Source organism: Helicoverpa armigera, chromosome 3, assembly GCF_030705265.1.
Source record: "Helicoverpa armigera isolate CAAS_96S chromosome 3, ASM3070526v1, whole genome shotgun sequence".
Lineage (NCBI taxonomy): Eukaryota > Metazoa > Arthropoda > Insecta > Lepidoptera > Noctuidae > Helicoverpa > Helicoverpa armigera.
The window spans coordinates 4,398,711-4,423,628 of record NC_087122.1 but is presented as its reverse complement, the minus strand read 5'-3'; the positions used below and the strand labels follow the sequence as shown (position 1 = coordinate 4,423,628).

The following is a 24,918-nucleotide window of genomic DNA, read 5'->3' as shown; positions in this document are numbered from 1 at the left end:
GACTTTATTTGTCAATTTTTGGTTAATTGGGTTTTATAGGTAGCTAAAATGGTATGTTATGACGAGTTTCATTACTTTATTGTTAAATAACTTCCTCTTGAATTTCCTCAAAACTCATTATATAGAGGTAGGTATACTTAAATGACTACAAACCTAATTATTCACGAAAATTTCACAATAAAAATACCCACACAACAAATTATCACTTGCATGGTTTTTCAGAACAAGGGAAGTTTGATTTCCTAAGTAAAATAACAATTAAGTCTGTACAATAATTGATTAACTGTTTCCGGAATTATTTCTATCTTAACCACCTCTTAGATGATAAGAAAGTGATTCATACACTTGGACTATAATATAATAGACAATTTATACATGGACAAATAAATTACCTATTATAACTTTTAGTGCACACTGGTCACAATTCGTTTGTATAATAAGATAATAGTATTTTGCAACTAAAAAAGATGTTTTTGTTGTAAAATTTCTCTTTCACACACACATACAAAATAACAATAACCTAATTTATCAAATATGACATCAATTAGGTTGTTCATGTTTACGTTGATTGACAATAAATGTTATCTTGTTGACGTTGTTTATTATAACTGCGACGGCGACAAAAATGATAATACTGAACGCGTTTTTATACACGTTTGTACAACAACAGTCTCATTCCAAAAAGTTAATGCATCTGTGAACGAGAGAAAAAAAATGTGTTTAGTAAAAGGCGCGCGAATAGCCGAGGTGGTGCGATTGTCGTACGATCTTGAACCGAGCACGCAGCGTATTCCCACAATTACACACAGTGTTAATCCAGCGCCGGCGTATGTGCCAGAGTGCAAATAATCAGCGGCTGATGAACACTATATTTTATGTTACCAACTAGTCGGACTCAATTATATTCACGCGATGTTGCGGTCAATGCTTTCAGTGGTTTTTGCTTAGAAAATGTGTCAAAATTATGCGCATCATAATCATAAATTGCCCAACGGAGATAAGTTTTAAAAACCGCAAATTGTAATCTAAGTTTTGTAGAAAACACAAAATTAAAAATAAAAGTGTGTTTGTGTAGACATTGAAGGTTTACAACCAGTTTTTTAATGATTCACAATAAAAGTTGGATCATATCGGTGCACAGTGTGACGATTATGCACAGCAAGCCCCTATTCTGTGTCTAGCGAACACAAGTCGTGTTTCGGAGTCGGCGGTCGGCAAGCGGCGACCCGCCAGTCCGCACCGACCCATCGAATCGACACCACGCACCGTTCCCACGGAGGCACACACTTTGCCGTGATAACTTTAAAAAAAAGCCGGCCGTGCTTGAAAAGTGACAGTGCGACAGTGAGCGAGATTGAGTGATCCGGGAAAAAATTGGCGAGGACTTGCAACGTGCATTCGATAACGAATCGAAGTAAACGATACGAATAGTTTGTAATTTGCACGATATCCTTGGTAAGTATTTTTAAACATTTCTTTTTTTCGCATGTGTTAACAAAAACTTGTTGATCGAACTCATCGTGAATTAGAATACCTAGTTAAATAAATTTGCAAGCCGATTATTGTTTGACGACTACCTACGTAGTCCAATTAAAATTCTATTGTATAGGTGGTGCTCGGGTGATGTTTCTGTGAAGTTACTTAACTTAAATAAGTTTCTATTTAATTAATGTTAGTTCTTACGTAAATACTAGTTTAATTTTGTGTGTCATTGGATGAACACAAAGTTCACACGTGTCCAAGGTTCCGACATTGTGTTTCCAACTTATATTTTTTCAATATTTTATTGCTGCGTGAAACACACAAACGAGTTTTGTTATTGGGACGTTAGAGATAAATCAATTTAACGTGTGTACATCGGAAATTGCTTTGTAGGATAATTAAAATGTTTGAATAACTACCGATTAATAGTGATGTCCATAGCTACATTTTACAGCTAAATGATAATCTTATCGTGAATCGCAATCAGCAATAAATATTATACGTAGCCTGTACTTTCAACGTTTTACGATTATATTTCCGATTTCCCCACATTCAGTTCAAGTACCTCTTTACAGTATCTTAAATTCAATAAACACGTAAAACTGATTGCAAATCATTACTTTTTTAGTAATGTACTTTTTTCATTACTCATATTTTTATTCTCACGGTCAAAGTGAAATGTAGAAAAAATATATTATTCGTTTTCTTGAATAATTTAGCGGACATTAATTGAATGTGGCTTTTACATAAAATGTACCTAAGTATGCAATGACTGAAAAATAAAAGGTAATTGAATATTTTCTAATTTGGTATATGTGCTATTGTGTAGTCAGTTTTACCAAGTAGTAGATACGAGATGACGAAAAATACCGACTAACATTTTTTCATCTTACAGTTTTCCATTGAAGATGTGATTTTATGAAGGTTATTTTTTTGTTATATTTTTTGCCAAACTCAATAGGATAATTGAGCCAAAGAAGCATGATCGCCGTTTTTATTGTCATAAAACAAAATTATTTGTTTGAAAATAATAATAATAACTTCATTGTTTCATTATTTAATTACATACATTAACGATCTCAGAACACATCGTCACTATTTTCTCAACAAAAAATAATAATGCAAATTATGACTAGCACTTATAATGTGTTGATCCACAGTGCAGGCAGCGCGAGCTCACCTCTAGTATCGCGGTAATAGTAGCATGATTATTGAACGCTTACGGTTAACCTCCCGACCACCGGCATGGAGTTACCCTACCGCTTCATTTCCTCAAACTACATGTATTAAGACATTCGCAACGGTCTTCACTTCTATTAGGACCCCCTTTTATTACTATCATATTATAGGGGTATTGAAGTACTCTTAACAGCTGAGCCAGGTGCAAACGCAGAATGACGTGTCTACACTGTCTACTACTATGCCCTGTGGGATTGACAAGGTTACCAGATTACTTCCTCAAGAACGAGTAGGTTCTTACTGTTTACCATTTGTTTAAAAAGTGGCCGTTCTGTAGCAGTGATTCTCTATGTTTACATTAACGTCATCTTAAGGTACTGATGCGTTGCTCATAGAATGAATCACACGCATGGCTGATTTTTAAGGCTAGCTGGTGCAGTACCACACGTTTATCAACTCGGAACTTGACACAAACATGAGTTTAATGTGATTGATGAGTCCGAATTCTCAATCTTCTGACAGTTTCGTAATCATTACATGCGTTGACGGATGAATCAGCGGTCAGTCCGAATTTGTGTAACACGAAATTTTAATCATTATATTTCGACGTGTATTGTGCGAATATAAAGCTACCATTATAGGCTCAGGAAGCAAGAGAATGGATGTCGACTTAATGTCTGTTTGACTTGAAAATAAGACAACGTTGTTTTGTACATCTGTGCAGTTTCACAAGAAACGCCTCCCTGATGTGTTCAGTTCAGCTGTTGTATTGTGGAATACAATAATTGTTGCACATGCTGTGTGAATGATTTATCTCGCCTGCATTCAATGCGCAGAGGACGCGGTCCATCACACCAATGTTATCATACAAGGTCTTTAGAGAGTATTTATGACGCGCACAGAGGGATCACATACCATAGCGTCGATATAATTTGCGGTTGGCGATCCAGTTGTTCTTCATATAAAACCAATCGTGTTTTTCCTAAACATAAAATTTCAATAACCCCCTGAAGATCTCAGTCACGCAGATTCTTTATTCTAATCTTTGTACAAACGATAAAAAATATTTACAAGCGTCAATTCGGAACGGAAAGTCAAATTACCGGTAATAAAAATTTGAATTGCCATGATTGCAGACTTGCTAGTGATTCTTGGCTATCATTATGTTTGCCGATACGTTGTTTTTTGTCTAAATTTATAAAAAAAAAACGTACTCTCCGTTTAACTTCGTTTGTAGATAGTTGAACTATAGCTGAACACTTTTGAAAGCAACAAAATAATCACTTTTGAAGGAGCCTCTGTTGATCGTCTGAGATAAAATTTTATGGTCGTTAGATAAACACACGGATACGATTGCATCTCAAAATTTAAATTCAATCAAAATTAAAGGACTCGAAGAAAAAACAAACATCTAAACTTAGCTAAACGCACCATTAGACCAAGCAGATCTTCAACCAAAATGAATTTCCACTTAACCGTATCAGAGTAAGCAATTTCGAATTAGCCGTATATGGGAACGCACGAAGTTAATGTATCTGGCTGTCGTAGGTGAGTGCCATTGGTTTTCTCCGATCCCGCCATGATAATAGCCGGATGGCAAGCTGTACCTATAAGTCTTGACATGCCTCTCGTACGGTGAATATTCGATAGCGACGAAGCTAATGTGCTCAGATTAGGCTTCCAGACTCGGGTCATTTGTGAGAGTCGCCGCTCCGAGATTAGACGGTGCCTCATCTTTATCAATTTCTTAATGTTCCTATTGATAGATTTCTACTACTTCATCCGAGTAATGTTGACTTTAATTGCATTCGTGTTCTGATTTATTCGTATCTTCAACTTTTTGTATTATTTTATTTTCAAGTGACTAGTCTCGTTTTAATTTTATGTCATTGGACTTTATATTCAATTTTATAATGTCAACGTATTCGATCTCCTACTAGTAGACATAATTTGCACCGAAACAACGCTATTAACTTTTTTTTTGGGCGGAAATGATAATTTCACGGCTAAACATATATTTTTAAAAAGCAACTTACGACTTATTGCATAAGGTCTAATTCAGAACTCAAATAGTCATAAACGAAGGACATTTCAATATTTATTAGCTATTTACACTAACAGTTGTTGAATTCTTGTGAATTTACTGACGTTTCTAGACGATCGTGACCAATGATTTATTTAAAACCAATACCACGACTGTAGACCGTTGCTATCCATAGTTTGGTGAACGTTTAGCATGATATTTACATAATGTTATATATTTCAACAATAAAAATGAATACTATAAAATGTATGCAGCACCAGTACTCAATCATCGATTTATTATTTATTTATTTATTTATTTATCTTATATCACAAAGGTAGCCATCTTATATGCTAAGCCCCACAAAACCGTTGTAATGGTTTGACTGTGGGGTCAGTGAGTATCTTTAAGAACAATTAAATTTACTTATAACTAAATACTATACAGATATTGACAAAGAACTTGCAATTACAAATATAAAACTTAAATAATATCTAAATAATATAATTTTAATTTACGCTTGAATTTTTTTATATTAGTTTCACTCCTTATGTCTGCCGGCAGACTATTCAATAGATAAGGTATTCTCTTTTTTAATGTTCTGTCACCAAAGTAGTTGGTGACTCTGGGTACATTAAATCTACCAGCAGCCATAGATCGTGTGTTATGGTTGTTCTTTACATAAGTTAAGTTATGCTCTTGGATACAGTGGTGGTTAACTAATAAAAGATATCTATGTTTCAGGGTAATCGGTAAAATTTTGCATATTTTAAATAATTTTCTATAGTCTCCTTTACAGCTGCTTTTAGTTTTTTTAGTAACAAGTAGTTTTAAAAATCTGATTTGAAGGGCTTCCAATTTATCTAAGTTAGTTTTGAATGTTAACCCATAGCTGTCAAGAGCATAGCTCATAATAGAATCAACTAATGACATATAAATACATCTTAAAATATTAATAGGAACTTTAAAGCTTAGGTGGTACATTTTACTCAATAATATTCTTAGTTTATTAGAAATGTAGTCTACATGTTGTGACCAGGAAAATTTATCATCTATTCTCGCGCCCAGGTAAGTAACACAATTAACTCTTTCAATAGGTTTACATTTACAGTCCAGTAAGTTATTATGGTGACATGTATAATCATGGGTAAATAAGGGTGGAGTCACACTATTAGATTGCAAATATGGTGAATGAATTAACATTAGTTTAGTTTTACTGGCATTTAATATAATGCCATTGTCATGCGACCATTTAACAACAGCGTCTATATCTTGTTGAACTAACTGACAGATATCGTCTATGTTAGCTCCAGAGCGAAGTATGCACAGGTCATCTGCGAACATATATGCAGAACAATGCTGCAGCACTCGGCACAGGCTGTTCACGTGCATAAGGTAACAAATTGGGCCACATCCAGAGCCCTGCGCCACCCCGCTCCGCACCTCGACTCTGTCGCTAAGAGTATCCTCCACCTCACACAGTAGAGCGCGCGGTGAGGTAATCACGAAACCATGGATTAAGTGGTTCTCTCACCCCACACTCCTCCATTGCATTTAGGATGGTATCAAACTGCAAAGTGTCGAATGCTTTTTTGTAATCAAAAAATATTGTAATAACAAATTTTTTGTCTTCTAAGTAACTGTTTATTTCGTCAGTGAATTTTGCAAGCAATGTATTTGTACTTTTCCCTTTTAAAAAACCGTGTTGACACTCGTTAATAATATTATTTGTTTGTAGGTAGTTACTTAATTGATTAACTATGCACTTTTCAATGATTTTGTCTATGCTAGATAAAATGGAAATAGGTCTATAGTTTGAGACATTTTTGCGATCACCTTTTTTTTGCGATCATTTTTATCGCTGCAGTCAGACGAGTACTAATGCGAAGCGTTTAATTTTGTCACTGTCAATTTATATTACTCGATGTGGAGCAGTCATTTCTTAGTTTAAACACCGTTATTATATTACAAATGTTAATTTATTGCCAGTGGGCGGTACGTTTGTGACAACTGAGTTTTATGTATCAATTTTAAACACCGGTTAGGGCTTTTACGTGGGCTATCTCATGATCTCGTAGAATGTCACGAGCTAAAAATTATTTTATCTGAACGTTGAATGCAGTGAAAGCACTACTTTCACCCCCAGCTCGATATAATTTGGTTCGCGAATTTGTATCAACAGTTGCTCATGCGCAGTGCAAAAAATGGTGTCATTAGGTCTTAATGCGATGAATAATGTCAGGTAATACTGATTGAAATCTTTTGCTACAGTCTATGTTCAATGTGGATCGAAATTCGTTTGGATCGTGTCCCACTTAGTATATCTAGTGTCCCACTGGTCAGAATACTCTTGTGTATAGGTACGTAGAGATATTAATATGTACCGGTATTGTTATCTTGCGTCCCCAGTGGACACAACGACTTGCTCTGTAAACCTATATCGATATATACATAAATGTACTAGCACTGAGCAATTATTATAGAACGCAATTTCTCTAACTATATCATTAGTTATTATATGCTTATTTTTTTATTAGCATTATGAATTCATACTAATATTTTCACATGAAATGTTAGCATGATTAAAATGTTAGTCTGGTTTATAAGAAGTACATAAATACAGCTCATGTATATTGTTTTATGTCTTTTATGTTAATAAACACTAATCGTGTGAAAGTTATTATGAAATTGCCTTTGTTAGCTTTTTATAATTAATTTAAAGTTATTATAAGACACATATTTCTATTGTGTATGTGATAAAAGTGGTAATCTAGGATAGATTCCTTTACAATAAATCCCATCGGAGTGTGGATATTTGTTGCTGTTTCATGATGGTTCAGGTCTCAAAACTTATTTTGTTATTAACTAAATACTGTAAAAATACGAAAAAAAAACGACTTAGTAAGTATTTGCGTTAATAAATTAGATTTAGACACTACGGAATCTACAAATTCAAGAGTGAAAATAAATATTGGAAACATTTACGAAACGTAATCGAAGCTGTTGATTGTAAAGTCAAGGTGAAACGTGTATCTTTTTCCTAATCCAAAATTAGAATAAAATGTTTGGTTTATTTTATACTCTCACTTAATAAAAACGTTGCTATAGTAAGTAGGTAGATAAATACTATACTTAGTTAGTGCTGTAAGTGTATGTAGGTGCGTTGCAATGTATAATTTCGAAATCATAGTAATAGGCGTATCTAATCTGATTAGCGTAACGTAAGTAGGTCTATCATACAGCCATTGTTTTCACAGCTAGCTGGATTGTGATGTCATCGTGTATAAAATGTTTAATATAGCATATAGTATGACATGCGTAGCTTAGTACTTAAATACATGCAAGTTTTTGCTTGCGAATATATCAGCTTAATTTTGGTTCAAATAATCCTTTAAGACTTTTACTAAATAGTAAATAAACAATGGCTTCTGAATTCAGTCATTAGTAACCTTGAAAGTTATATTGTACCTAATTAAATTGGAATAAATTGTTCCTGAAACGTGTTCCATTTCAAATTAAATGCTCAGATCAAAGTTTAGGAAAACTGCCGTGTCTTGTATTAATGTTCATAGTTCTGCAATTTTGTCAGTGACGGATATTCTTCAGGTCAATATCACAAGCCTTCATTTTCAGACCTTGGATCGAGAACCCAGCAAAAACGTCCCAAAATGACATCTTCGTCGTAATTTAAAATAATAGCCTTACGTCACTATCATAGACTTGACGCTAGCTAGTTACAAATTATCCAATTTCAACTGACAACAGATTTAATTCAATAAATTACTACCTACTTGGTACTTTTCAAAGTTTAAAATTGACATGTCAGCAACAATATGCCGTGAAAAACGACGACAGATAAATTAGTGCGGTCCTGTACGGGTGACTGAATTTGTATGGGCTTATTCACTAAGGTGCGTAAATGGGGCATCATAGGAAAGGTGCGCCCGGCCTTAATGGGTCATACTTATGTACCATAGATACACTATTATGCGTCTATTGGGCGGTAGAACCTATTGTAATTGTTGCCAGACTATAAGTTTTATTACCATTATTTTAAATAAAATGGACTGAGTGATGCGTTGGCGCATCTCGACAGCAAAACAAAGGAATAACTCCATTGTTTGTTAAGTTCTGTGTGACTGTGAGCTGTTTAGAACTGACGTTTATAAATATGAATAGGCTAGCTTTTGCTTGTATGTCACACACCTACTTTAAGTTAAATTGGTTAATATTGTTTAGAGTTTAACCTCCCCACTCAGAGACATTTAATAATTACTTAAGACACTCCTTAGTGACGGAATGTCATACAAATCCTTCACTAAGGAATGGGTTAAGTAACCATTAAATGTCTCTGAGTGGGGAGGTTAGTTGATAGTCTTTTTTATGCATTGTATGTAGAATTATTATTATTTATAACTTAATATCACCAAGTAACTCCTATCTAAATGTGATCAATTAGTAATAGCTAGAAATTTAACTGAAACGAATGACTGCAAAAGAATAATAGTAGCGATAACTACATACCTATTGAACTATCTGCATTGCTATCGGTCGGATAAAACTCCGTTATTCTGAGAACTATAGATAGGCAATCAAGCCTTACCACTCGTCATCTTAAAACTGCTCTTATCTTCGTATCTACATGTGAACTAATATTTAAAAAAGACAAATTGCCTGCTGATTCGTTTCTAGAAACTTCCTTAGCAATAGAAAAAACCTTGCCTGACTAACAACAAGATCGACTTTTTATACTTAAATACGTGCATAATCCTTTGGCAGAACTTCATCTTCCGAGCCTTTTCCCAACTATGTTGCGGTCGGCTTCCAGTCTTACCTGATACAGCTGAGTACCAGTCATTTTCAAGGAGCGACTGCCTATTTGACGTCCTCGACCCAATTACCCAGTACCCCTTGGCGACAAAATTAGGCAGTTATGGCAGTTCAAGAGTTCTAGATGCTACAAAAAGTTCGAAACGCCATTTCAAAGTCCATTGCGTTACACATACCACGTCATCAGCTAACGTCAGGTAGTAAAACCGCGAGTTATGTGAAACAGAACAACATTATAACATTATATGTTCTTACGTCATACTGTATAAGGTATAACGTGCGTTCGCGCAAGTCTCTAGTGAGTATTGTGACGCTAATAACTGTAGCGACCTGGATGACGTATGAAGAACCTCATTTGGTACTCTTTAACCAAATGAAAATGACTGAATTGAGACGTAAAGAGAGTAAATTACATTAACATGAACATCTTTCATATTATGGTTATCTTTCAGTATATTTTCTTCAGTTACGCTACACCCACAGTTACGTAAAAATTACTCATATCCCTCGCTTTATCTTCAAGCATAATCGCAAATCACGTTTCGCGATAAACGGAGCCACTGTGCACCTTTGACTACTTGTAATTGATTCCATTAATGTCTAATTATGTTCTTGAGAACGACAAACTAATTAATAATAAGATAAATACACGAACAGATATCGTTGTTGACAGTTGGTTGATAAAGCCTTATCTTCACTGTGTAAAGGTTTGAAGTGTAAATTGCTGAGTCCCACACCTTAAGGTTTTGCGCTCTGTACAAGGAATTTTACTAAGTCATGCTAATATTATGTTCTATTTGCTGAAAATGTTGCAGATTTTTTGGCATTGAAAACTAAAGTTTGATCAAATAATAAACATCAAACAATTTGACACAATCTACAATCTTATTATCTACAGAAATGCACCATAAATTCATTCACAAATAGCAAATTCTAAAACAGATACAATGAAATCCCTACGCCAACATTATGCAAGTCAGAACGATTTGAATGCGCCAAAATGTAATCTGTAATTTGTACAACGCGCTGTGACATCACTTATCTCATGATAACGATACTCTTGGGGAACAAATATTGATTTTGTATCACCAAATACTACCCACGAGTTACACATAGCGTACGATTCAATCAAAACATGGTCAGAGTTATCTTGAATTTCATAAACTTTCCCAGGGTGGCCAACAAAGAGCTCTTTGATAGTTTAATGAAGACAGTCAAGTGTTCACAAAAAATCTCGAACAAAGGCCACTTCAGCAGCCAGACGCTTCTGGCTGCCACTTTCGAAACTAATAACTCAAACGATAACTATAACCAAGTCCCAGCTTTATCATTCATCAATTTTATAGTCAACTAGCTGTTGCCCGCAACTTCGTCTGCGTGGGCAAGTTTCATACAAACTTTCATCCCCTATTTTATCCCCTTGGGGGTAGAATTGATCAAAATCCTTTCTTAGCGGATGCCTACGTCATAACATCTACCTGCATGCCAAATTTCAGCCCGATCCGTCCAGTGGTTTCAGCTGTGCGTTGATAGATCACTATGTCAGTCAGTCAGTCACCTTTGAGTTTTATATATTTAGATAAGTGCTAATGATGATTATGATCGACCCCATTTCTTATATTTAATTCGACTTTAAATTGTAGCTAAAAAATCCGCCATTTATTTACTCTGTCATCGGTTGATTTATAGCCTAAAAAGCGGCATTTAATAAAAGCTTCTATTTAAATAACTGTAAGGTCTAGATTTACTTTTACATTTCCTAGCGGCATGCTTGTTTGTGATAGGAAAATAGTAGTAATTAAAGTTAATATGTAAGTATTAGATCCGTCAAGTGTGACTCTTGATAGTATTAGCTCAAAGTCGACACTGCACGTGACTCGGTCTTGTTTTTGCATTTAACTTGAGATTACATGCGCCAATTTTACTATAAATTGTTATTTTCATACTTTAAAATAAAGTCAATAAATTCAAGAGTTATATAGTGTTAGTGTAAATTGTATGCGATCTAATATAGCATCTAGAATTAGATAGAGTTCATCTGTGATAGTTCTTCATTTGATTTAAATCCTCGTAATTGAAGTCCAATAAAATAAAACCTTTGAAGTGTCGATGTGAAATGGATCGATTGTGAATCTCAGTACAATGTTAAGTTTTATAGTTTCATATGAATTTATTGTAGGAATAGTTTACACTCCATTACCAGAAGGGTTACAGGTCAGACTGAGCACATGTGGATTGTGTTACGTTGAATACGGAATGTAATTATGTTGATTAACCCGTGATTAGATAGGTCGCGTGATTTGCCAAACCCTTATGTAATAATAAAATAGTAGATTTATTTTGTATTTATAATACTAAAATTAAGACAGATTTCTGAAGGTTAACTTCATATATTTTATAACAGAAAAGATCGGTCAAATTTACTCACATTTGTGTCTCAATTTAGCAATGTACGCGAAATGATTGCACGAACACAGCTGCCAGGCGGTATCGTAAGTGGTCGCCGGACCCCCTAATGTTGGCTCCAGCACGCACACAGCTATTTTAGCCTATTACGACTACTATTATCGTTCCTGGGGACCTGTTTCCTAGCCGCTATATATCCCAGTCGTGGCCATGTAGGGAAGAAACTCCTTCCGTGTCGTTTAAGGCGGCGCACAGACGTGACGAGTTTTAGTTGCCGACCAAAACCAGCGAAGATTCTTGTTTATCTCGTTATATGGTGCGATGTATATCTATGTTTTTTTAAGCTTTAGACAAATGGCAGGTTACGCGAATACTGACATATTACGTCAGACTTTGTTTAAGATACAAGATAAAATGGCTTTTAATTTGCTCTCATTTTATGGTTATTGCACAAAGGGGACACGTGTCATGTTCAATAATGTAATTGAATAACTTAACCGGTTCTTTGCACATGCAAATTTTAATACTGAAGCAATAAAACAGCTGTGCAAACAATATTGAACGAATTGTAGGTACATATGTAGGTATTTCCTTTCGAACTCACATGATACCATATCGCGTACGCACAATTATAATAAAAATGCGGGCATGAAAAATGATAACGCATTTTGAAGGTTATCAACGACCACAACTTATCTCTGACAGCGTTTGTGGCAAGCTTAAGATTTCAGTGTGTGTAGTTAGTTCTAAACTAGTCTTGGTCTTGATAAACCACTAGTTATATTACTGTTTTTATGAGCTATTTGTATTTAATAACACGTGAAGAATGTAAGATGCACAGTAATTGATCGTCTCGTTAGACAAATATTGTCATTCGAAGACGATGAATCTGCTGTGCTTGTGATAGGATTAATCAGGCAGACATACCAATGTATTGACTCTTGTTTATGTCAATAAACGTCGGAGGAAAGTGCCTCACTTTTCTTTTTTATTGTTGACAAGAAACGTATGATGCGATTTAGTTAACATAAACTACTTAGTAGTGTTTTTGTTGCAACTGACTGATACTATGACTGATTTTAAAACGAATCGCATATCGGCTTATAAGTTAGGCAATTTACCCGCATAGTTATAAATTGGGTTAAATATTTAATCTTTGCTCAGCCTGTATACTTAAATGACATATACGTACCTACGTGTTGGGACATTCTTTTAAAACGTTTGCATAAAATGTGTGAAAATGCAAAACTTAAGTGTTTTTTTAACCGTTACGCTCGTCAGAAATGTTACTGTAGTAATTTATTCGCGAAGATAACAGAAGAATGCGCTTTAAGTTGACAAACACGCTTAGAACGTTGATTTTCTCAATATGGCTGGCTACGTTAAGACGGGTGGGCAGTCGAGTACACTGTCAAGTAAAATACAGTGCAATATTTTCTTGTTGAACTGTAATATCGGAGATGTAATTAGGATGTATGCGCTCGTAAAACATGGGATGTATTCTGCAATTTTACTCTGCTTGAGATCAAGATTGTGGAAGAAATATTACGATTGATTGCTCGTTTTTAGATGTTTTAAAACTGTTCTTAATAAATGGTTGTAGTTTAGCTAAGTTATTGGCATTTATCGATTACCCAATTGGGACTCAATTACTGGTGGTCGAAATGCGGGTATAATCGGTTATCGTTTCGAAATTGTTAGTTAACTATATCGTTCGTTGTCACCGCTGCATCCCTTTTATGACATTATTCCGGGAAGGGTTGTGAAGGGTGTCCCACATTATTTTTATTGCCATGTTTTTATTTATTTATTTGTGTCGCCTAATGTTCGGTCGTAAAATAAAATTGGATGTTTATGCTCTCTGTTTTGGGAGGTCGATTCATGTTTTTTGTGGTGAAGAAGATTGCTCTTAGATGGGGTTGAATATGTTGCATTTTTTATATCTTAATGGCAAGTACTTTATATGTAGAGGGGTCGTATTGTCAGTAATATTGAAATAAGTGCATACATTATTTTCAACAATTCACATTGTAATGATTTTTTTCATTAAGTCATGAAAGAACATATTATCTTCGTCAATACAAATAAGAATGAATGTTTTCTCCCACCTCTCAGCAAGTGGTTTATTTCATTCACTCGCGCGGTTCCAAAATTAGCGTAGACTTGCACTGCCTATAATTATAGTTTATTGTCAAGGATATATTTACAGCTGCGCGTGCGCTCATATTTACGCGTGCGATCACCTTCTTGTAAACATATTCGTGGTTTATAGAAACAATCAGTTTTCTTGGGAAAACACGTGTCCAGGGCTGCCTAAATAGAAACTTAGAAGCCCTTCGCTAGATGAAAGTTTAGGTACTTCTATAGAAACAGTCTTGGCTATTTTAATATTTTATCGTACTGGAAATATCATAATAGGTTTGATAATTAAAAGAAGGAATGCTAATTAAATATGTAGGTACAAAAAATATATCTAAAATGCATTTTAAATAAAGTTGACAGCCCTATCTTTGATACAAGTACCTATTAGTTAATCACGTTAACCTTGCTTACATTCTGTTAAATAACATTTCAGCACATGTATCAATACGCACAAACTTGGCGATGAAAGAAGGAATTGCCCTATAGGTGCCCATAGCCATATTTTATAGAAATATATGTATAGCGAACATGGAAAACAAAATAAGGAGCGGAGATGTCATAATGTAAAATCTCCTAAGAAAGTAGCGTCGCCAAAATGCGGGAGTTCGGAGTAAGAGAAACGTAACTGGCTGTGACTTTTTTTAAACCGTATCACCAATCAATTAAGATCAATCTTTGAAAGATCTCAAGGAACCTGAAAGACTCGTTATTTACCAGTAATGTGATCGTTTTGATTACCCTCAACTTACACAGTTGACCTAGAAGAAGGCGCCTGACCTACCTGCTTTATGGCAACTCCAGTCTTCCTTCCTCCGTGATAGCGAACTTCGGGCTATATTCGTTTGTTTATTTTCTTCACGTCATACAGTAGTTCTTGATCTTGCTACCCGTTGAAGGCGATCGTGTTCGATCATTGCCATTCATCTTGTGCGTAAACTACTTAAAAATCATTAAGCAATTATTTAGTGTCATTATGTAGCGTTCGAGCGTCCTAATTAACGTTGTTCATGCATGTAATGACAGTTTTTACTCACAATTATTGTGTTTGAGAAATTGGGTTTGAAACGAACGAGAAATTGCTTTTAGTAGCTGTCATTTTGATTAAATAAGTATTTGTAAGATTCTATCGTTAACAGGTTATTTTTTATTGCTTGTTTATTATAGGAAAGGTGTCAATTCTAATAAATCACCTATAGTTCAATCTGGTTTGGCTTACGGAAGCTGAACTACATTTCAAGGGCTGCTTAATAAGGTTTATTTTGACAAAACATATACTAGGTTTCTACATATGTTATGTAAATGTAACCTTTATTTCCCGTGTAGTACAGTAAAATATATCCGAGTATTTCGTCCAAATGTTTACGATGGACTTGGTGACAGCTCGTTGAATGTCCTGTCACCGACTGTTAAAATGACCGTGATTAATTAGGTCCCGAATTAGCGCGAGTTCACATCTCTGTGTCTATATGTAGTTTATATGTAGTACGATCTACTTATATAGTAGCCTTAACGTAATTAGTCAACGGTACGTGTTGATAAATATGTGGGCGTTGTAGTCATTATAAATGTAAACATTTCAAGTTCTTTGTGCTTTAATCGGTGATGCACCCTTTTACTTTGTCGGCCAAAATGAACTGAAGGCAGATTATTTCTTGCGTATGAAAAGAATGAATTGCTGTATTCCACAGAATTTTTGACGTTTTATATATTCGCGTAAGTGTCAGAAATCAATACTAGATATAAATCCTCATCTTATCTTATTAATCAATATCTGTATAAATATCATCTACAGATATCTGTGTATAGATACACATATGTAGATATGATCAGACATAATCTACTTTTTGATACAAAATGTTAACTTATTGTAAGTAATAGGGTAGCCCTTTCGATGTTACGCTGTCCTGTAAATAATATAAAGTGCTTTAGCTCAGGACAGTTAAATATGTTCGTAGGGCGAAGTTATCTTGTAGGGGATATAACGCCTACGGAATACGTGGGTGAGCAGCACTGATTGCCAGCTTAAAGTACACGACGAGCAAAACCATATGAATGCTAACTAGCTCTTTGGTTTTCAAACTGCAGTCTGAGAGCCGTGATTTGACATTTTGTCGAGTTTTAAAGTAATCCTGGCTGCAAAGGGCAAATAAATGTAAGGAATATAAGGGCCTGTTTTGCTAAATTATTGATCTGTCAGATATGTACCTATCATCCAAGGAGTAGTCCTTCTCGGAATACTTTACTTACATGATTGGTCACTGCACTTTATACGACATATTTGCAAGCCCTAGAACTCGGGTACGACAATACAACAATACAATACAGGTCTCAACACCCACGCCAACCGCTCTCCAATCATACCGATTCTCGATTCTCGCTTTCCAGTATCGAGAATCGAATTAGAAACTGCAATAAACATAGAATCGATTAAAGTGTGGTCATTCGATTAGATATCGAGACGTTTAGTGTTTGCCTCGACATTTACTTACGGTACACGAGAGGTCCTAAATATGCGACTTTTATTGGCGCAATGAAAGATACATTGCGTTTGATATTTCCTGTAAATGCACGCAGAAAGTTCAATTTAGGGCATAACGGAGTTTTAATACGCAGTTTTGAGTAGTTACACGTGTTTTGATTTGAACATGTAGTTGTCATTTGCTATTGAGTATAGTACCTACTTGCGACACTCCTGGGCTATCCACTCGGAAAAACCGAGCAGAAAATCTAAAAGTGTGAAAGCGCTGTAATAGTTCACTAGCTTTTTTAATCTTAAATCTAGGTACATATGTATGTAAAACGTTACGTAGTACGATACGTAGAAAAAACATTTCATCATAGTTTATCTCGTACTGAAAATCCTTCAGTAAACCTTGCAGTTGGATAAGAAACCGTTTCCTTCTTTCAATTAAAAAATCAATTACACCGCTTTAGCAGTCTTCACAAAAACACACAAAATACTTACGAACTCGGTTGATTTGAGTGCAACGATACGCATGAACAAGTATTACAACAACGCTTACATAAACGATGTAATTTCAATGGCCGACTGAAATACAGTCCGTTTAACTGCCTACTTTTAAAAATGTAATTTTAATACATTTTTTATAGTGACGTCACAATTGTACTGTTACGAAACTGCCTGTCAGCTATATTTACTTTCTTCAGTAGCGAACATAAAATTTTATGAGTATTTTGTTTGGAACAAAAAACGTAAAAGTTTGTGCTACTTCCTTAGATTTTATAGCCCTAATTCACACCGCACTTTGAATACTCTACCGACGAGTTCAAAATGGTGTAACAGTCTGATTTGTTCATGTACCTACACGAATTATTTTTTAACAAAGAGCTCAATCCTTCTCCGTGTGAGAGGAGGCCTGTGCCCAGCAGTGGGACGATAAATAGGCTGTAACCTAACCTAAAATAGCTAGAACAATACAAGTATTGAATAGTGTGAACTCGGATACCAAACCGTACAAAGACAAAATTTTAAGTTTGAGATAAACTGTGATATATTGAAGCGCCTAACAACAACTTGTGTGGCAAAAAATATTCTAACATACATAATTACAAAGTTACGATTTCATAATAACGATTTTGTACGCCATAATTACTCAAATTACCTCTGAGCTTATTACTAAGTGGCAATTATGCGAATTCATTCGTTTTAATGTCTACAAATTAAGTATCATATAACTGTCATTTCTGTTTAGTAAGACGTATCAAATTAATGTGTTAAATGTGTTTGGATTAAATTGTTTAATTGAATCGTTAATCTAAGTCAGTACGAAACATGGTATGATGGTATTTTCATCCATAAAAACATAAGCTTATTATTTCGCCAACTCCCCACTTGGCAGTGATTTATGAGCCATTTTGGGTCAAAATCCACCAACCACAAAAATTCGTGCGCATTCTCAAATATCAACTATGTCAGCGGAAAAAATAAAAGGCGTTCTCCTTTCAAACTAATTAGGCAATGGAAAAGGGCCGCGCGACAGAGACTGATCCGCGCCATTACCCCGGCTTGATGCCTCTCATTTGCCTTCACCAGCTGTGGCTACCGACCATATAACACTGTTATTAACTTCCCCATTCACTACATCACTTAAACCTGCATACGGGAGAAACATTTCCTCGTTGAGGTTAGCGATGTCAGATAGCTATACGAAGCGAAAAGTGGGACAAACCGCGTCCAAATTTGTCGGCGCATTGTAAACAAAGCATCTTTGGGCTCGCCAGTCTCTCCAGAAAATACGGAAGATAAACGTATTATTAGAAATGTTTTATACTGTTACGTAATATTAAAGTTCTTGGATGTGAATTTAGTTCCAGACTTCGCAGTTCAAAGACCTAAACCAAACTTTAGCTAAACGTGTTCCATTCGACGCGGAAACGTGTCCTAGACAGACCACACTATGTTTACTCGAAGCAGGATTGATTTTATGCGGGAACTCGATTTGTCGTGGATCGCATCACTTCGCTACAGGAAAATATTGCAACTATCATCTTTATTTCACTATAAAAAGTTACTTGGCGCATAAATTTACTGTTGATTGTGTAAATTGCAGTTTATCTTTACTGGCGTCAATTGGCATTGACGGAAATTATGTTAGTAGGACGAGTCCTGTCATAATAATATACTTCAATAAAGGTAAAGTTCTAGTGATTCATTTGGCGGTTGAAACAAGGTGTTGGAAAACATGTTTGTATTTCCGTCCATTATTAACACATCAAAATAATTTAAATGACATCTGATTAGATTGAGGCGATCGCAACCGGTATTGTTTTGCATTGCAGTGCATCGGCGAATCGACGCGTGATTGCCATAATTGTACGGTGGTAGGCAGTCAATTGTTCCAATATAAATGGCTTCATCTAATTGTTATGTGCAGGCAGAGGCCGCGGAATACGTATCGGTGATTAATGTATTGATTTATTTAAACTATTCAAATGTCCGGCTTCCTTCATTCAGTTAATGTGTGGAAAACGTGTTGTAAGTTAAAATTTAAATGAATAATATAATCAGTAAAATTAATTCAAACTTAAAATAAACTTAGCCGTATGATAATTATATATTGATGACTCATATGACTTCTGAGTTATTTTAGATTTTTAATAAGAATTAAATAAGTAGGTTCAACAAAATGTTCGAGTTCAAAATTCTATCACCAAAACATGTGGTCCGTTCGTTACTCATTAAAATCAATCCCGTCTTCACATGCAGGCGATAATATCAACGACAAGTAAGGATGAATTAACACATGACAAAAATGAAAGTGCACATTGAGAACAATATCTCCCATACAATGGACTATCGCACTTTGATCGAGAAGATAGAAATTATTTACTATGTACCCGTAGAGTTTCAAATTACCAAGGCAGTAAACACAAAGTTGCAATGCAATTGAAATATTTACTCATTCGATACCTCAGATGCTATCTTGCCTTACTATCGGAAACTACTAGAAGCCTGTTTGCCTGATTCAATAATATTTAATATTACTAAGAGAATGGTCTTCAAATTGGCATTAAATAAAGATCTAAATGCTGATGAAATCATTGAAAATAATGAAGATGCTCATTAAATTATAATAAGAATAAGAACCATTAGCGACATGGAAACTGCTAAAAAGCTTATTCAAAAAGATAACATAATATAAAAAAACACATAAATATTAATAAAGAAACAAAACAACAGAAAAAGCATAAAAAAGTGACGCCAAACACAACACGTAAAAATTTGAACATGACCCAAATGAAAAAGTGTGTGTTTTCGACGCGATTAATATTAAAGAGGTACACATGAATTCACTTGACCTGTCTGGTCCTTAACGTATTCAAGGTCTGGCACAATGTACATCGCTTAAACCGTGTGGGACCCGGTATAGGGGACTAGCTTACTGTGAATTTTGTATGTCCGCTGACCTCTAGTCAAGGACAACTGCTCACAATTCAGTTGGACAGATGTTATCTGCCTAGTAAACCTGTTTGGTGGGTCTGAAACTACTGAATGTTTTAAAAGTGGTATTCTTATAAAATATGATTTGATTTTAATCTAATTTTAGATGAACTCTGCAGCCGCAGTTTTGTAATCCAATGATGACAGGATGACAATCAAGATTATTCTTACTATTTAATTAAAATGTGTAAAGCATCTGGATAATACCATAAGAAGAGTTCATCGTCATTCTTAAAATGGCATGATAACGTGCTGTGATTCTTGCAAGAACAAAATCTCAGAAACTGCTCAGACGATGGTTTCTAGATAAAAACCATGAAAAGGCAATACAGTTTTATGTGCCACGTAATACAGTCACGTATGCAAGCTGGAAGGTCGTCCATATTTGTGCAAACAGTTGGCTCGGAGATAGCAACGTTTGTACTCGTAAGTAACCAAGATAATATCGGTAGGAGCGGGCACAGCTAGAGAAATTCTTAAATTCCTACCTGCGCTCGCGCCGGACTTGCCGACGGCGACGCCCGATTCCGACTCGACAAAAAACCGTTTCCTTTACATTCTGTTTACAAGACCTCCGACACTGAGGTCCCTTTTGTGACCGGCTCCATCCCCATCGATGTGCCTTACCTACGACCCTTTTTTGTCCGCATGCTTCTCCACAATTATTCAAGTTTGCGAGATAACTACCTATTTGAATGTTTTCTATAAAACATCGTATACATACAATTCAAAGTTCAGTTTATTTTTCGTTTCTTCGTTTCTCAGAATCTTCATTAAATTACCCAACAATCAGTACTTAGAAACTGTTAAGATGGAAGTTAACAGTTTAACTACAATAACAGTTACCTCGCTAATGGGCTGTATAACAAAACAATACTGCTCATGTGACAAATAATTAAAACAGGATATTATGTTATAGAAATGTATTCCAGTGTCAATGACGTGTCCTACGTTATATAATGGAAAGTGATCCATGACAGCCTCATTTGCATGGATGATGTCATGATCTATACCAACCGTGTGTGTATCACCTGACAACTATATTATGCTAAGAAGTATGATATCAAACTTATTACGAAAAATATGATGACTTTACCAAATTAAGAAGCGTGGGTCTTTGGTAAATTCATTTAACGTAAATTGTAGGCGACAATCATTGGAAACAAAAGTTGTGATTCAGCAAACACACCTACGACGACGCCCCTCATATTTAACGCAATCATTTCTGTGAAAATGACCTAAGCTGCCAAGATTTTTTTATTTGTTTGCAGAGATCATGTCATTGGTTTTTTTAGCTTCACTTTTTTATTTAAACAGGAAATAACCATCGCTTTGCACCTCGCGTGTTTACGAATTGGACTAAACGTTCGATAGTGTCCCGATGTGACTGGCAAAATGTTTGCATGCCACTATTTGGAATATCTTTTGGTATAAACCTACTAACCCAAGATCTATCTCATGATTAGTCATGTTAAGAATTACCTATAACCTAGTACATATTGTGAACACTCGCCTATACTGTGGTCGCAATGATGAAACAAATTGCAATCTGCATGTCTGCCTGGGTTAGAACCCGACCTATGACCTCTAGTCGGGGTTGCGATTTAATATATTATTTATCTACCTTACCTACATGTTTTGCACTCATTTTCCAGTAAATGATGAGTAGAATCGCGATAGCAACTACTGCAGTGATATCGGAGACCAACCTCACGTGTAAGGTGACGTGCTGATTATTTCCTGATAAAATAAGTAAAAAATGTTCGAATTCTACTGAAATCTTAATTTCTTGGCGCCACCAATTGATAAGAGTTCTTATTCAATCATTTCAATCATCAAAACAATTATTTGTTCTTTGCTTTTTATTTCACACGTATTTGAACAGAATCTATCAACATTGTGGACGGTCACCCAACTGACATTGTATGGACAAACATCTTTATCAGTTATCCATTAGTTGCCAGCTCATATTATTATTTATACTGATATTATCTATTTAAAACAGAGTGCATTTCTTTGGCATTATATAATAAATATTCTATGCAAATTGTTTATCTCTTGCATCTTAATAACTTGAATCATGATAAAGATCTCAACTATCTCAAGCTATCAAATTCCTCTCAAAGAGGAGTTTAAGTGTATCCATATTTTATTGGAAAAGTTGACAATATACCAGATTAAGGTGGAATGCTGCCTCTATTAATAGCTATTAGGGGAGAACAAGTCGTAAAGGTTAAAAGCAAATACGTAAACTATTTAGTTTCGGTCCTTAAAATATATCTCGAACCAAACTGAGAGCGTCAGAAACCGTGACAGTTTTGTTATCCCTAGAAAATAAACTAACGAAGTTATTCTTTTTGCTTCGACCTTATAAATGGACCGTTTCAGAAGATAGTTCGAGTCATCGACAGATGATGTTACTTAGCTGAGATTCCCACGAAGGCCTGCAGCTAGTTGTGAGCCGACTAATGAGGAGCCGATGGGATTACACGTACACTAGTGCAATTTACGCACTAATGCCTGGCTACAGACAACCGCAAATGTGTCTAATTTTGCACAACTCACGTCCCCCTGAGAATTCTGAAGACCTAATAACGAGCTAGTCTTGCTTTGCCCATAGTTTTTATGTAGCGATATTATGTTCCGTACTGAGCTCGTTCAACGAAGTAATTTATAGTAGCATTTTATTCCGTAAAAGGCAATAAAAGTAAATCTTGTTTATTCATTTCTAATTATAAGGCTAATGAATAGTAATCTTTCTTGCAATCACACCGATTGCAATGAGCCATTCTATCTGTTATTGTTTCGTAGTGAAGTATGAAGGAAAGCAAAAGAAAATCTTCCTGTAGCAGAGTGGCAATTCTTACTTTATCATTATTAATGTGTAGGTTAATTCTATAAAGATTATATCAAACCACATCATTATTAGTCACAAGTGTATGTACATTGTCTGCATTTGAAATAGTATCATCTATTATTTGTTTGCAATTTGCATAATATTTGGATTTGTACAATGCATTAATATTTGCATTTGTACGTGATATGCTGTCAAACTCGTTACTTATTCAAATATTGACACAACCAAATCAATCGTTGTATTCTTAATTGTTCGAAACATTATATCCTGTACCATTGACGATATCATCGCCATTCTTAACCAACTGCTCAGACGAAACTATGTAGACATGAATCCTTAGTGTTACAATCATTAGCTTCTGACTGACATTTGTATGAATGATCTGTTTTGCAAATACCACCCACGCGCTTATTATTTGCAAAGTTGCCTACTTTCACCTCGGGGACATTTCTGTCATTGACCAACACTGTCTCTGATTGTTCTTGCCTTTCGACTGTGACATGTAAAATCTTCTGAGAACTATGCGCGTTACTAATTCATTCGCTGTTTGAAACTCTCCAGATTAACCGGTTTTGGTACTTCTCGTAGTTATTATTAGCATTTTAATTTTTTATTGTAATTTTTGTTACGTAAAATGCATTTTTTCAAGTTTGAGGAAGGGTCACTAGTTCGTCTCATTTTGTTTGCGTAACTTGTTACCCTTGAAGTTTCGTGGATACTTTATTTTTCAAAACAAACTGGTATAGGAGCGACTAGTATTTCGTTCAGCTTGTTACACGGCGTCTAGTTTGCCAATTTGGTACAGACTTGCATTATAACGGTAATGTAAAACGGGAAATAACAGTGGTCACGAAACGGATGATGTCGTTTTTGTAATTGTCTTTTTGGTCTTATCATGATGTTTCAAGGCCTTACACGATACGTTTACAGAAATCTGATACGTTTGCCTTTGAATAGATAAATTCCAATACATATCTAGGCAATGAGGACACATGTAAGTAAACAGTATTAATATGTGTGTGCTTTGAAACGTAGAATTCGTCTTAACGATGTCCGAATTTGGCAATAAGAGGCCATTGCAGCTCAAAGCCTCTTTTGGTTTATGTCCCGTACGGTATTTGCAGCGGTTCGTATTCACCGTTATTTTAACTACCAACAAAGTCAGCTGTTATTATAATTCATAGGTAGATGGTAATTTCCTTTCGTACATGCCTTGTAAGTGTATTAACTTATTATTCATTTTTACGATACAAACTCATCTATCTATGAAGAAAAGTAATTTACATCATCCAATTAAGTTTATAATTTATGGATTTTTTATCATGGATTACCTGGGCTTATGTTCTGATTAAATGTGTTTTGAACGAAAAGCAATTTTATAGCTATGAATAACATCGAGGTTTGCTTAGAGACTGGTGAAGTCAGCGCTCCTAATAGATAGCTACTTGAGGATAAAATACTCAGCTAAGTTGACACGGTAAGGTCATTGTAATAGACGTAGATTATGATAATGAAACAAAAACATAGGTTCGCAAAAAATACTGCCTATCGTAACGCAAGACGTAGGTATTATAGTTACAGTAGCCTGAAGCACCTAATTACAATTCGGTATTTACAATTAGGGATCTAATTGCAGACGTGTTTCTTTTTTGTGTTTTCAATGTGTCTACTATTTTAAATAAATATATTGTGTACATAAAAAATATGGATAAAGAGGTTCAAAAAATATTTATCTGTATCACGTCGAGTCAAATCAAAGTCAGTCTTTATCATATTTGTAACCTTGTCACATTAAGTACGACAGCATTATGACGTGGACTTTACCTTATTTACGTCACCGTGTTATGCAAACTGGTTCTTCTAACTTGTGGAGACGTTAGTGGGTTTTTTGGAATTGCTGCTATCTACATCATCTGATAATTTACTAATGTCTGAACCTGGTATTTTGAATCCCAGTGACTCACTGGCTTTTCGTAGAATGACAATTGACCACAAGACTTTACTTTTGGAAATCAAATATATGATGTTGTAAATCCG

General features: G+C 35.2%; 1 protein-coding gene across 1 annotated transcript in view; it reads left to right on the top strand.

Moving 5' to 3' along the window:
• Positions 1 to 843: 843 nt before the first annotated feature.
• The window catches only part of LOC110383857 (protein windpipe), a 47,070-nt gene continuing 22,995 nt past the window's right edge, over positions 844 to 24,918 (top strand). The window contains exon 1 of the mRNA XM_021344797.3: positions 844 to 1,455. The gene's annotated coding sequence lies outside the window, so the exon portion shown is untranslated. The remainder of the gene's footprint in view (positions 1,456 to 24,918) is intronic.